We start from the raw sequence: 16,513 nt of genomic DNA, 5'->3' as shown, positions 1-16,513 counted from the left end.
AAGTCCACAGGCCAGGAACACAAACTCACCAAAAGACTATGACCTAATAATAAGACTACAGATTACTTTCCTCCTCCTGTCCCCACATTACAATTGCATTACTAAAGACCAATTTACTGCCTTCTTAAAAAATTACCAAGTACATCATATTTATCTTCCAACAAAAACTAGAAGGCATACTGGAAGGCAAAACAAAAACAAAAACAAGCCCCACACAGTTTGAGAAAGCTAAATAAGCATTAGAACAGTGTCAGATTTGGCAGGAATATTAGAATTATCAGAGCAGAAACTTAAAATAAATCTAATCTAATTTAATTTAATTTAAACAAACCTTACAGTTAATATGCTGAGGGTTTTGATGAAAAAAGTAGACAACATGTAAGAACAAGTAGATAAATGTAAGTAGATGGAAAAATTCTAAGAAAGTATCAAATAGAAATGCTGGAGATAGAAACACTGTAAAAGAAATGAAGAATACCTTTAGTAGGCTCATTCGTAGATTGGAGGAAATGAGGAAAAAGTCTCTGACTTCTAGAATATAATAATAGAAACTTCCAAAATTGAAAAGCAAAGAGAATAAAAAATAAACTAAAAACAAACAAACAAAAAAACAAAACCCCCCTGATAACAGAATACCCAAGAACTCTGGAACTAGTTGTTCCAGAGTTACAAACAGTGTAACATACACATATTGAGAATACCAGATGTAGAAGAAAGAAAGGAACAGAAGAAATATTTAAAGCCATAATGACTAAAAGTTTTCCCAAAATAATGTGAGACACCAAATCACAGATCCAGAAAGCTCTGAGAACACCAAGCAGCATAAATATGAAAAACCTATATTTAGGTACAACATATTCAAGCTTCAGAAAATCAAAGATTAAAAAATTTGAACAAAGCCATGGGGAAAAAATACCTATAGAGGAGCAAAGATAAGAACTACATCCAGCTTCTTAGAAACCATGGAAGCAATTAATTGTAGTAAAATATTTAAAGTGTTGACAGCTTATGTATGCTTTTGTACAAGTAAAATGAAAGCGATAATATAAGAAATGAGAAGAATTAGGAATATTTTGTGAATGTAAAATACTTATGCTAATTGTGAAGCAGTACAGTGTTATTTCTAAAGTGGACTTTAGAAGTATAATTGTTGTGAAAAGACGTTAAGAAAGAAGAAAAAAGCAATTATAGAAAGTGCTCAATTAAAACCACAAAAAAAGAAAAAGTATGAAAAACAAAATAGAAACAAAGAATAAAGGCCACAAATAGAAACCAGTAACAAATATAGTAGATATTAATCCAACTGTATTAATAGTTAACAAATGTGAATTAAAAGACAGAGATTTTTAGAGTGCATCAAAAAATAAGACACAATTATATGTTTTCTACAAGAAACTCACTTTAAATCTAAGGAACCCTATACAGAAAAAGCAAAGTATGGAGAAAGATATACCATACTATCTCTAATCAAAAGAAAGTGGGAGTAGCTATATCAACTGCAGACAGAACAGCCTTAAGAACTAAGAATGCCATCTGGGATTATGGACAAATTTGATAATTTAGATAACAGGATTGCTGGGTCAAAAATTTAGAAATAGCTCAATTTAACAACCTAACATTACAACTAAAAGAACTGGAGAACCCAGAGCAAACCAACCCCAAAGCTGGCAGAAGACAAGAAATAACCAATAGCAGAGCTGAACTAAAGAACATAGAGACACGAGAAACCATTCAAAAGATCAATGAATTCAGGAGTTGTTTTTTGAAAAAGAAAAAAAGTAATAAAATAGACTGCTAGCTAGATGAATAAAGAAGAAAAGAGAGAAGATCCAAATAAACACAATTAGAAACAACAAAGGGGACATTACTGCTGACCCCACAGAAATACAAATAATCATCAGGGAATATTATGAACACCTCTATGCAAACAAGCTAGAAAATCTGGAAGAAATAGGTAAATTCCTGGACACATATGCCCTCCCAAGACTGAACTGAGAAGAAACTGAATCCTGGAACAGACCAATAATGAGCTCTAAAATGGAATCAGTAATAAATAGCCTACCAACCAAAAAGAGCCCAGGACCAGACAGATTCACAGCCAAATGCTATCGGATGTACAAGGAAGGTCTGGTACCATTCCCACTGAAGGTATTTTTTTAAAATCTAGGAGGAGGGACTCCTCCCTAACTCATTCTATAAGACCAACATCATCCTGATACCAAAACCTGGCAGAGACATGACAAAAATTAGAAAACCTCAAGTCAATACCTTTGATGAACCTCAATGCAAAAATCCTCAACAAAATACTGGCAAACCAAATCCAGCAGCACATCAAAAAGCTTATCCATCATAATCAAGTAGGCTTTATCCCTGGATAAAGCCTGGGATGCAAGTTCAATTCAACCTACGCAAATCAATTAGTATGAGTCATCACATAAACAAAACTAAAGACAACAACCACATGATTATCTCAATAGATGCAGAAAAGGCTTGTGATAAAATTCAACACCCTTTCATGTTAGAAACTCTCAATAAACAAGGTACTGAAGGAACATTCCACAAAATAATAAGAGCTATCTATGACAGACCCACAGACAACATCATACTCAATGATGAGCATGACCAGCAGAGGCTGGACGCATTCCCCTTGGAAACCAACAGAAGACAAGGCTGCCCTTCTTACCACTCCCACTCAAGGTAGCACTGGAAGTCCTGGCCAGGGCAATTAGGCAAGAGAAAGAAATAAAGGTATTCAAATAGGAAGTGACTAAGTCAAACTATCCCTGTTTGCATATGACATAATTTCATATCTAGAAAACATTCTAGTCACAGCTCAAACATCTCCTTATTCTGATAAACAACTTCAGTGAAGTCTCAGGATACAAAATCAATGTACAAAAATTACTAGCATTTCTGTACACCAAAAACAGCCAAGGCAAGAGCCAAATCAGGAATGCAATCACATTCACAACTGCCACACAAAGCATAAAATACCTAGGAATAGGGCTAACCAGGGAGGTGAAAGATCTCTACAATGAGAACCACAAACCACTACTCAAAGAAATCAGAGATGACACAAGCAAATGGAAAAATATCCCACGCTCATGGATGGGGACAATCAATATCATTAAAATGGCCATACTGCCCAAAGCAATTAAATTTGTAAAAAGGAATGGGCTACTGATACAGGGAGTATCATGTTTAATCTCACCTGAATTACTGTATAATAAAAACCAATCCCAAAAATGTCACACTCTATATGACTCCATCTATATAGCATTCTCATAAGGACAAAATAATAAATATGGAAACAGATCAGTGTTTCTAGTGATGATGGGGGTTGTGGTAAGAAGGGAGTTACATATGACTGCAAGTGGGCAGCCTGAAGGGGAACTCTGTGTTGAAGAAATAGTTCTATAGGTTGATTGTCATGGTGGTTACCTGAATTTACACTCACACAGAACCACACGCACACACTATACCAATGCCAATTCCCTTCTTTGATATTTTGTTATAGTTATGTAAAATATAATCACTGTAGGAAACTTGGTACAAGGTAATTAGAGCTCTCTGTCCTTTTTTTTTTTTTTTTTTTTTTGGCCATTCTTGTAAATTTACAATTATTTCGAAACAAAAAGTAAAAAGAAAAAGGTAATTTCTGACTATGTATTTCTGACTACTTTCAGTCTAATGAAAGGAAAAAAAAAGATACAATTTTTAAAACTCTCCTTAGAGGTGTTCTGTTTGCAGGCGTGTCAGAGGTACCCAAGACTATTGGTTTGATGATTCCCTAGGGGGATTCACAGAATTTAGCACAAGTTTTACTCACAGCAAAAGGATACAGGACAAAATTAACTAATAGAGAAGTTGCATGGAGCAAATCTGGGGAAACCAGACAGTTTCCCAAGGGTCCTCTCCCAGTGGAATCACACAGAATGTGCTTAATTTCCCCAGCAAGAACATGTGAAATGTGAAAAGTTTTCAACTGGGAAGTCTGTTACAGAATCATCATCCACAGTTTTTATTGGGCCGAGTCAAATAGGGGGCCTCTACCTGGTATGTACAAAAATTCCAGACTCTTAGAAGGAAAGTAGGTGTTCAGGATATACCATATTGCTTACCCAAACAGTTTAGACACAGTGAGCAATTCTTACCAGTTAGGACTGTAGGAACATTCCTGAAATCCAAGTTCCCAGATGCCAGCCAAGGGCTCACCTTACAAGCAGAACTTTTCAAGGGTAGCAATTTAAACCCACTGTGTTAACACTTTTCTGTATAGTAAGGCCATACATATTGTAAAATTAAGCAAATAAATAAATATATGTCAAATATAAATGCATGACATTATGAGAAGCAAGTTATTCATGCTATGAAAAAACAAATATGGAATGGGGGGGTCTAGTAAGGCAGGGATGAAATCTGTGTTGTTAGTTGAGTATTGAAGATAACAATATAAACATGATTTTTAAAAATCTATCTATCAATATATCTATCTACCCACCCTCCTACCAACCTACTAAACTATAGTTCTCTTTGTTAAAAGGATCCAAGTGCAATATCAACCCAATAGGCATTAAGGGATCAAGCAATTATATCTTGCTCCTCAAAACTATTATTCACTTAAGGGAACAAGTAATTTTTGAAGAAATGGTTGATTTAAAGGATGGGGCAGAGAAAGTACAAAGTAAACTCGTAACACTTCATTATGCCAGAAAGTAAGAAAATACTATTAAAGGGGGAGGGACTCAAGTCAATGTGAAAATGTTTGCACTAGCCAATTATGGGACAATTTCAGCATGAAATGTTTGTAAAAAGAACGGATTATAATCCACTGACTATGAACCCATAGTGATTATAAGTAAGTATATTAATAAATAAATAATGTAGGTGTAAAGACAATAGATTTTTAAAAAACTACCAGCACCAATTTTTTATTTATGTTTCAGGCAAGAATATTCCATGAATGCCAAAACCATCAGTTAAAATGTGATGGAGAATGGAATACTTACATAGTCTCAGAGAATCTCAACAGGCTGCTTTTTTAATGTATTGATATAAAAGATGCCACCTAAATTAAATATATCAAATTAACACACAACAACTAGGACTCACGGACATTATGCCCCCCACCATGTGTTGTACCAAAAAAAATTGCGATATTATATATGTTAAATTTTTGCCAAAAATGTGTAATCTGAATCTAATCATGTGAAAACAAGGAAAAATCCATATATTCTCCTTAAAGTGCCTGTGTTATAAGATACAAAGAAAAGGTGAGGAATTGCTTATGTCTAAAGGTGGCTAAGAGACCCACAAATAAATAAAAGGATTATCCTGGTTCAATTAAAAATATTATCTATATCTATATCTATATATATAGATCTCCATATCTATATCTATATATATAGATCTCCATATCTATATCTATATATATAGATCTCCATATCTATATCTATATCTATAAATATAGATCTCCATATATATATCTATATATCTATAGATATATATATATGGAGATCACTGGGACAATTGAAAGAATTGGAGTATAGATAGTGTATTAGATATAATTATTATATCAATGTTAAATTTCCTAAACATGTTAATTGTACTGTGAACATGTGATTGAATGTCCTTGTTCTTACAGGTTGAATTATTAAGGGATAATTGATCATGTCTGTAACTTGCTCTCAAATGGTTCAGCCAAAGGACAGAAATGTCAGAGAGACAGAGAGAAGGAGACAGAAGGAAGGGAGAGAGAAAGAGAAAAAGAGAATATATAGTAAAGGTGGCAAAATGATGAAACTTGGCAAATATACGTAAAGGCATACAGAACTTCGAAGAACGATTCTTGCAACCTTTATATAATTCCGAAGGCTTTTTTAAAAATGGCAAGCTTTCAAATAAAAGCAATTTAGGAATTGTTTTCCATATACATGGTAAATTAACAAAAATAAAGCTACACAGTTTTTAAATGGCATTAAACACTGAATATCTTGACTGGGCCTAATTTATAGGAGTGAAAGTCAAGTCATGAAATTTTCATACTGTTTTTAAATTATGTAAATTAAATTAGAAAGTTAAAATGTTAAGTTACCACCTGGCACAGTTACTTAAAAATATTTTCATTAACTGATTAAATTAAATTACTTTATTACTTTTATATAAGTAGCTTTTGCTTTTATAATATATACAGCTGACTGAGATAGCCCTACTGGAGTATAAGCATTATGTCACAAGAAGGCCTAAAGAGGGCCCCACTGAGAATCTAAACCAAACCATTCTCTTGGAATCTCAAGGTATCTTAGTGCTTGATTAAGGCTGACGTCTAGGAATCTACACATAATTCACAGAAAACAAATTGTCTCATTCCTCATTGGTAAATTTAGTACTCTTCCCATTAACTTCTTTGAGGAGGATTGTAATTGGAGACTAGTGCATGTTAAAGGGGCTCCTTAGGCAAACCCAGAGAGTGCCACAGGTCAGAATTACCACCTTTCATAAATCTTGATATAAATGTAAAAACATATTTTTCAACATATTCAAATGTATTATACTCTCACATTACCTCTCTAAGATTTCTCACCCAAAGTGTTTCCTGTAGGAGAAAACCAAACACATTGGAAAGAACAATAGGAAAGTTCACTTGCCAGAGTTTGGAAGGGAAGTGTGCTGGAGATAGAGCGTCTGTCAGGCCCTGTGTATCTGGACTCAGATCTCCAGCCTGGCCTGCCAGCCTGGATCTAGTCTCAGAGAATATGAAGTACTTAGGTTACCACATTTTTCCTGTTTGGGGGGTCACAGCTCTGCCTATAGATTATCCAGCTCAGATGTTTGACATTACAAACAGCTAACAATGCTCACGTATCATGCTTTAATAGCACATTTAGGTACCATCCTACTATCCTGTGTGGAACACTGGAATCGGTGGCTAGAGCATCTTTGAGAGCTCCATTTGCAAACAAAGTGAGTGCATAAGTCGGGGTAACATCTTGGCACCCCAGTCTAACCTCCATATCATTTACATGTTGCAGGGAGAGCAATGCAGCAAGTACCTTAAGATTACAAAACAAAGGACAAACACAGAATCCTAATGAATTGTGTAACGCCAAAAGCTAGTATTTCTTAAGAAGATTTAAGTCCCAGTTAATTTCTTCACACCTAATAGAGTGAAGATTAGTTTGAGGCAATCAGTGCACAAGCCTAGACAACATGATTTGGGCACAGTTTTGCCAAAACTCTTCCCTATTTATCACAAAAGGACTTCATTTGTATGATATCTACCTCAATTTGAAACAGTTTATTATGCAGGGAAAGACAGATGTAATGTAAGTTTACGTTTTATGTATCTCCCACTAATATATTATAGGTAAAACACAAAATTCATGGCTATTTCAGGTGGATTTTCAAAAATATATGCATATCTAAAATGAAATAATAACATTGGCTAGCATGCTATGTTTTCAGCAATATAGTATAAAAACTTACTTTGCCCTATTTTGGGCTTAAAACTAATGCTAGATTTCAAAAGAAAATTTCAATTAATCAGAGAACAAAAATTCATAATTTTCTTATGAGATTATTTATTTGAAATTATCAGTGTCTTACCAGGAGTGGAGACTGGGAGGAAATAGATAAAAAGTAGAAAAGGATACAAATTTGCAATTATGTAGGATGAATAAATCTGGAGCTCTAATGTACAACATGAGGAATATAGGTAATAATATTGTATTGTATACTGAAAACTTGCTAAGAGAGCAGATTTCAGAGGATCTTATTCCAGAAAGGTAACTGTTGAAGGTGATAGAAATGTTAATTTGATTACACTATGTATATGTATATCAAAACACCATGTTGTACATCTTAAATATATACAATTAAAAAAATGGGCTTAAATATAAATGTTTTATAAAACAAAGTATTTGGTAAAAATTATTTTACTTTAAAATTTCATCTTTCTTGTTTAAAATAGTTTTTTTAAAGCAATATTATAATGGAAAGTTTTACAACTACAATAAAAACTTCTTTGAAAACTTTAACACACCTGAATAAATACCCACCAAGATAATATTGTAACTATGAATATAAAAATGTTGGTATCACAGCCTTAATTGAAACACAACAAAACTATTTTCTTTATGCTATTTTGACCTTTTATAAACTAATTGAGTTCTTCCCAGGAATGCATTGATTGGGCATCAAGGTACTCAGTTAATACTCATTTAGTTTTAATTACTTACATGTATTAAAATATCAGAAAATCATGTGAATAAAATGTAGTATTCTTCCATATTTTACTACCTATCCGTGTACCTCCAGCTTTTCCTGAATAAACTTGTTTCCTGTTAGTTTTTATTCCAATATGAACTAAGAAGCAGAAGAATCTCTAAACATCCCTAGAATGCTTTCCATGAATATACCTGACAGTTTCTATTATTTGTCTCAAAAAAATAGTATGATCACTTTATGATTATTTATATGTGATTTTGCTAGAAAAGAATTGAACATTGTTAGTTGATATATAACAGAAATAAACATATATTAATAATTTTCAAGTAAACATTATTATCTCTGGTAATGATGCTACACTTATAAGAAACCAAGTACTTTTCATGGCTATCACCAAGCCCTTATGCACCCATCCAAATTTTGGATGTGAGGAAATTAAAATAAAGCAGAAAGAAATGCAGTATATGTAGGTAGTGGAAGCCTGAATACCTCTTTGTTTAAAGATACCTAGATTCGCAGTATTTCCATGTTAATCATACTGAATTATAATTAATTTGGTGACACAATTCGCAACTATAATAGTACTTGTTAAAAGTTAGGCTGTCAAAACATAGAATATGGCCACTACATTAGTAAAGACTGACATCTTCAATTTAAAAAAGCTCTATCTGAATCTGGTAAACAAATATCTCATGAGGCAAATTTCCCCAAGTAAGTAATGACTAAAAGTGAGAAATTTTTGAAATATGCAACTACTGTGTTCTTTTTTGTATCTTCCGCAGAGTTAAGGAGCGGTTTAGGAACAGGTTGGGGGAAAGGTAAATACAATGAAAGGCAAGTACATTGTTTGCTATAATTTATCTGAGATTTAGCCGCCCTTCTTGGCATCAGGGAGGAGGGACCAGTGGGTGACTTGTAATTAGAATAATTCTGAATTGCAAACAAACTGAAGTGAAATATGGTATTAACATGAGTTAGTCATTAACTCTTGTTCTACTATTGATGTTTTCTCCTCGTCACTACACAAAATGGCAGAATCCTGGCTTAACTTATGACATCTTTTATCTTTATCATCTTTATATATTGAAATTTTTTCTAGATGAGTCATGAAGGCTAAATGTGTGTGTGTGTAATATAACTGTATTTCAATCATATTACTCATTTTTGAGAAATCTAAGTGTCTAACTGAAATTTATACTTGTATCAACTAAGGACGGTGCCTGGTTCAGGAAATTCCTTGTGATTAGATATTATGACTGTATTACAACTATATACCTTTTGCCACAACTGATTAACTATGCATTTCCCCAATATGAAATCTTTTCAACAGGAAAAGGCAAATATTATGGTAAATGTAATAATCAGACCTTCTTAGTTAAAATATGTGAATTATATCATAAATGTAGACATTTCAAAATAGTTATTTATAAGTACTTCAAGAGAGGAAAACTTAAACATCCATAATGCTAGAGTCTAAAGCTAAGTTGGCAAACATACTGAGAGACTTTAAGTGTATTCTTAATGATACTCCATTTCCCTAAGACATGCTGAGACATTCTTAATATTTGTTCACCTTCTCTTGTATTTAAAAAATCCCCCAAATTTATCAGTTTTTCATATTATCCCCCCAAACCTACACATTTACATTAATATTTCATCAGTTATATTACTTTTTTAGGCATGCTATGCTCTAATGTTATTTGGCCAAATGCATGTAGCTGCTATTGAAGAATAAATTACACCGGACAAAGTTAATTAGGCAAGATGACCTTATTCAAGGTCATTGAATTATTATTGAAACAGTGGACAGAGGCAGAACTCAGTCTGAATTAAACTCTGCTTAAACAAAGGGCTGAGACCATTAACCAACCTCTCTTAACCCCTCTCTTCCCATAGAAGAAGTAAGTTCTAGTGTTGAATAGCTCAGCAGTGTTACTATAGTTAACAGTAATTTATCGTGTATTTCAAAATAGAAGAAAAGATTTGAAATGTTACCAACACACAGAAAGATGCGTATTTGAGGTGATAGATATCCTAAAAATTCTGATTTGATTATCACACATTGTATGCATGTATCAAAATATCACATGAACTCCATAAATATATACAATTATTATGTATCAGTAACCAAAGAAACAAAAACAAAGGGCTAGGAGTTCTTAAAAGCTGAGGTGGGAGGGTGAGTTATAGACCAGTTGTGGTGTTTGCTTACTGCCTTTACCCAAAAGAAGAGTAAACCTTCCCTTTTTGGCAGAGGTAGTTTTGGAGGTGGTTCCCTGCAGAAGTTAGACCCTTATTTTTCCATAGAATCTGGAAGATAGAGGCACTATCTTCCTTAACATTACATTTCAAAGGAATGCCTCCCAGGTCTTTGAGAAAGACATTCTTGGGTTGTAAAACTAGCAAGAAGCTTTTAAAATGATTTACACCTCAAAGGAACAGAGGAACGAATTTACAATGACAAGATTTCTAAAGTAAATGCTCTTTAAAAAAAAAAAAAAAACAAACGGGTCAGGGGCTTAGAGGCAGAAAGAAGCCTGTTTAAAGTTCGATCCAACTGGGAGAAACACTGAGGCCTTCTTGATCACTGTCATTTGTCATTAAAATTCAGTCTCCAATGACAGTAATTGGAGCTGCAGGTATGACTCTGGGGAAATAAATAGCTGTGGTATGTTCAAATCACTACTCCTGCGGGTTTTTGTGTTTTTTTTCTCTTACACAAAATGAGGATGTTGGACAAAATTATCTCTCAAGTTAATTCCAATTTAACTTCTACAGTCCTATTTTTCTAAGATTCTTGTTTGTTTATATTCTCTTATACAAAGAAGAAGGAGAAAGGTGGAGAAGGAATGAATATCATTGATTGCTCTGTTTGATAAAAGCATAGCTGAAAAGAAAAATATATGAAAAAATTAATAACAGCAAATGATCAAGTGTTCAAATCTTTAACGAGAAGAAAAGCTAGGTGTCTATAATGCTAGATTCTAAAACAACTTTGTTTTCATGTAAAGTTCACGTCAATTACGTTGACATAACTTGCTTGTATTGTTAATGAGGATCTTTTTTCATGAGAAGTGGTGATTGCTGATCTTATGGCCTTTTCACCCTTTCCACCAGATTCTCAAGTCTCACCTAGGATAAATGTAAAAATTTATGTTAAATTTTTTTTATTAATCATTAGACTTACAGGTTTCCAAATTAACTAGACTATCATTAGCCAAATGCCCTTTTAAGGGTTTGCGCTCTTTCTGATTACATCCTGCTGCTATAGTACCCAGGTATTTCATCCACAATTTTCCCCCAATTTTTATAGGTATTTCATTTAGGTATGCCAAGTTCATTGCAAATTTGAATCAGTCTTTTGAAGATCGATAGTTTAAAATTGAACAATACAAGCTAAGCATTTCTTTTGGTTTCTGACAGGTAACAATATGAATAGGCAGTACATTGTTTTCAGGCTTTTTTTCTTGCTTTAAACAAATTTCATTAGACTCATATCTTGTTTCTTTTCTTAACATTTTAAACTTTGGTTTCTAGCAGAGCAAAGAATAATGGAAATAGCTGAGAAATTAAAGGTCTATATTCTGATTCAAATGCCAATTCAATTCTAAGAGCTCAGAAAGATGCAGCTGCTTTGAGAGATAAGGAATTAAAGATACCTTATGGTATCTATTAAAACTATAATTTAAAATATATAAGTCCAAATCCTACAACATCAAAAACTCTCTATTATCAAAAAGCTTAAAGTAGTAAATGCAGTATTTTAAAAACTCATAATATGAATAATATGAATATAAATTTGACAATTTTTGTAGTGCATTTAAGTCTATAAATCTCAAATAGTTTATTCCAAGTTATACTCTACTACGTATTACAATGCTTTTTAAATAATTTTTCACCAGCAATATTTTAAAAAGCAAACAAAAAGTATGAGTAAAAAGTTCCTTCTCTAAATTTAATAAAACCAGAGTTGTGGTATTAATTAAGAATGGATGTCCACATCACAATTTGTTGTTTTCCTCTGTAACTTCTCAGTCTCCTTCAGGAAAACTTTAAAAACTTATAGTTTATAAATCAGTGGTGCCTATGATAGTAATGCTTCATACATTAATGACACATTTAATAACCTTAATACAATAATAACTGATAATAATTCACAGAATTATGGTATGAATCCAGGCACTAAAGGCCTTTGTCCTGGCCTCCATAGAGGGCCTTGCATATTTGCAAACATCTAAAAGAAGTTAAGTAAAGAATGTACAGAAACATTTGTTTCTTCAGATCAGGTACCCAGAACTAGAACAACACTACTCAGAATCCTAAAACATCTTCTTTGGTGACTAATACTCTCTTATTTCCAGAGTACTTCTCTCTATACTTCTTACTTCATATCCTTGGAAATCAGGATGACTAAGTTTCATTGCTGGGATACTTTATGGATTTAACCTATGCTGACATTGAAATAGACAATTGGTAGAAGTGTAGGGAAAGATAGTTCAATTAGTGGAACTGAGAAGACAAATTAACTTGTCAAATACTTTTCAACATGAATGCAATAAATTTGTGCAAAACAAAATATGGTTTCTCAACAGTAGATACAATCTTCTTGTTTGTTTGTTTCTGTTCATGGCCCACTAGGTAGTTCTGGATGTAATCAAGACTTCACATTGCACTTGTTGGATCTGCACATGGTGACTGAGAAATATTTTGTATCAATTAACTTGAATTACCCTTATGTTTGTATATCTGGGGGGCCTAGATAGATGGTGTGTGAAAAGTAGTAATAATTTTCTACATTGACAAGTAATTGTATACTGAATAATATTTTTATACAGTTTACTAACATGTATTTAATTCCCCTCAATCAATTTAAATATCCAGATTTATTTAAATAAATTCGATTTAAATATTAACTTATAAAATTTGTATTTTATCTTTAATATTCATATATAATTTCAGCAAGCAATGAATGTTTTAGATTACAATAAAATAGTTTTTTAAATCTATATAATTTTATTTTTCCAATGTGTCCCATTGTGTTCAATTTGTTTTTCAAGAAACATATAATCACATTTTAAATACAATTAAATTTTTTTGTTGCAACAATCATTTCGATAATTGAGGATAAATAAAAATCAAGGTCATTGTAGAAAGAAAAAGATACACAAAAACACAGTTTAGGACAGAAAAATAAAGCAACAAAAGAAATGTTGTTGTTATAAAAGCATTTAAGCCAGGATAAAGACATAATATATTTTGTTTATTCACAGTTTTTTTAAACTCGATTTATAACTTCTGAATATTGAGACATCTGGTAAAGCGGGCCCTGGTGATATTCTTGTCCTAGACACTACATATTTTAACGATGACACTGAATACCTTTGTATTTACATAAGTCAAATTGCTTTATCTGAAAATATATGTTCTGTACCGGACTTTCCTTCCTTCGTCTTTTTAAATGCTGCTTTTATGGGTATGATCAACTCAAGTGAGAGAGTCTATCAATGAAGACAGAGTGATCAACCATGACAAATGATGCCAAAGGCCTAATAAAATGATCATTAAATTTAGCAACATAGAGGTTATTGCTGGCAATTAATGAGAATATTTTAATGGAGTAGAGGTTAGATGTAGATAGCATGGGTTTAAGAAAGAATGGATAAAATGACTAGACACTGTGAATTTGATTGAGTTTTACTTCAAAGGGGAGAAAATAAATAGGATACTAGCTTGTTGAAATAATAAGAATAAAGATGAGACAAAAAAGTAATAGCATGGCTGCATGCAGATGAAAATGATTCAGTAGAGCACAAGAGGTGGAGGCTATGGAAGAGATGGGATAGGATTATTATTGCCCAGTTCTAGTCACAAGTGGAAGGAGGATTTAATTTTTATAGGAGCACAGTGAGTCATTTATGGAAACAAATAGGAAAGATTAGTATGTAGATATGAAAGCTGGTATGTGGGTTATGCCTATTCTTCTATTCTGATTACTTCAATGCAGTTGTAAGCAATATTTTGATATCAGAGCAAAAATAATAATTCTACCTATTTTCTAGGGCTGTTGAGATGATTAAATGAGTTTGTACATGTAAGAAACTTAGAATGCTGCATGGCATATTGGTATCATCTAACATGTTAGCTACCGTTATAGACATTAATTTCTTCCTGTAAATATGTCTGCTGTTAATTTCACCAAACTCTTTTGAAAGAGCCCAATTTTTCAAATTATTCTTGAAAGCCATGATTTAAAAAATTTAAAAATGAGAAGTATTGTAAATGTATATCTAATATATTTATATATAAATTATATAAATTTATAGTATATTATGACATATATTCAAATATATATTTCTTTATAAATATAAATTATATAAAATATATATTTCTTTATAAATATAAATTATATAAAATATATATTTCTTTATAAATATAAATTATATAAATATATATTTATATATAAATATAAATTATATAAAATATATATTTATATATAAATATAAATTATATAAAATATATATTTCTTTATAAATATAAATTGTATAAAATATTATTTATATATAAATATAAATTATATAAAATATTATTTATATATAAATATAAATTATATAAAATATATTTTATATAAATATAAATTATATAAAATATATTTTATATAAATATAAATTATATAAAATATATTTTATATAAATATAAATTATATAAAATATATTTTATATAAATATAAATTATATAAAATATATTTTATATAAATATAAATTATATAAAATATATTTTATATAAATATAAATTATATAAAACATATATTTATATATAAATATAAATTATATAAAATATATATCATATTTTGATATAATAAATACTTTTTTTCCTCTTAGTATATCTCCCTCTATTCCTTCAACATCTGACTCTTGCTATTTGCTTTGTTTTCCAGGCCTCTATCATTTCCTTTCCCTGTAACAGGTTTTGTCCTCATTGCAGTCCTATTTCTTCCTAAGTGTTGATGTCAGTATATGGCCTAAGTAAAAGCATGTAACAAGTTAAAAATACCAAATAGAGTCATCTTGTAATTAAAACCTATATATTCTGTGCTCAAACACACAGTTTCTTGAGACTTTTTAAGGTTAATGGAAATGTGAAACAATAACGATGTTCTCTGTTGGCTTTTATTCATTTGTCACACTGAAAAAAACTTTATTCATTTAAATCTTGCTTCTATTAATAAAAATGGCAATTGTGCTACACTTAATTAAAGAGAACTGTATAAACAGAATATTTTGGTGATGGGAATGAAGTAACTAGTGTTTTACCAAGCATTAGCTTTTCTACCTGTCCTCTTATAGGTGGTTTTGATTGCAGTAACCATGACCAGAAAGAATTCTAGCAGGACCGCATAGGTTGGAAAGCACTTGCAGGTGTGTAATCAACATTTCACTTGCATGTTTCACTAACTCAGTGGGAAGACTATCAAGTGGGTGGATTTGTCCTTAATCATGACTAGTGCAGAGATGCTGATTCTCCAAATTTAATATGCGCATTTTTGGACATTTAATTTTAAGTAAAATAAGAAGTTAAGATCCTCCAAAAATTTTACCTTCTATTATTTTACATATGAAGTCGTTACACCTTTTTATGAGATGGGGTTTAGAGGCAAGCCTCCTAGATGTTTTAATAATTATCTCCTAACTCTAGTCTGCGAATAATTTTGACAGAATAAAAAAGACATTTTCTCTTACACGAGTTAAAGAGTTTGGAATAACTTTACTTTTATAATTATATGCATACATTCATTAACATATACTCCTGGCAATTAGTTAACATATGCCTTCTACTTTCTCGATGATATAAAATACCTTGGGTTTTGATTTATTTAATATGCTCAAAAATTCAGTTTTGTTAAAATTCTTATCATACGGTTCTACTTATCTTTCTATGCTACCTTCAACTTTAAGTCTGCTCATTCAACCTCTTTGACACATGAGACCATTTAAAATCCACCACTTGCCTGAACTTGTGGCTTCCCTTTGGAGTCAAGAGGTGTCCAGGCTAAATGAAAGTCTGAATATGCTACTGGTTACTGGCCTGAATCATTCTAATTTTTCCACTTAGGTCATTGTTACTTAAGCATAGAGAAGCAGAAAGACCAGCTTTCTTCAGATTTGATTCCCTGCATGTTTTCCTTATACAAAATGAAAATTTTAGGAAAAGAAGGTAATTATACTGCTGATAAAGTTCCCATAGGACTTTACTCATCAATCAGAGATAAATAATCATGTCTCTATTATTC

General features: G+C 31.7%; 1 long non-coding RNA gene across 1 annotated transcript in view; it reads left to right on the top strand.

The window, feature by feature from the left end:
* Positions 1 to 14,019, top strand: part of LOC129058063 (uncharacterized) — a 94,861-nt gene extending 80,842 nt beyond the window's left edge. Inside the window, exons 4-5 of the long non-coding RNA XR_008522889.1 lie at positions 6,879 to 6,963; positions 9,009 to 14,019. This is a non-coding gene — a long non-coding RNA (uncharacterized LOC129058063). The remainder of the gene's footprint in view (positions 1 to 6,878; positions 6,964 to 9,008) is intronic.
* The last annotated feature ends 2,494 nt before the right edge of the window (positions 14,020 to 16,513 follow it).

The sequence above is a fragment of the Pongo abelii genome, chromosome 11, assembly GCF_028885655.2.
Source record: "Pongo abelii isolate AG06213 chromosome 11, NHGRI_mPonAbe1-v2.0_pri, whole genome shotgun sequence".
NCBI classification, from domain to species: Eukaryota; Metazoa; Chordata; class Mammalia; order Primates; family Hominidae; genus Pongo; species Pongo abelii.
Note: the sequence above shows the minus strand (reverse complement) of the source record. Positions and strands in the feature narration are given on the sequence as shown.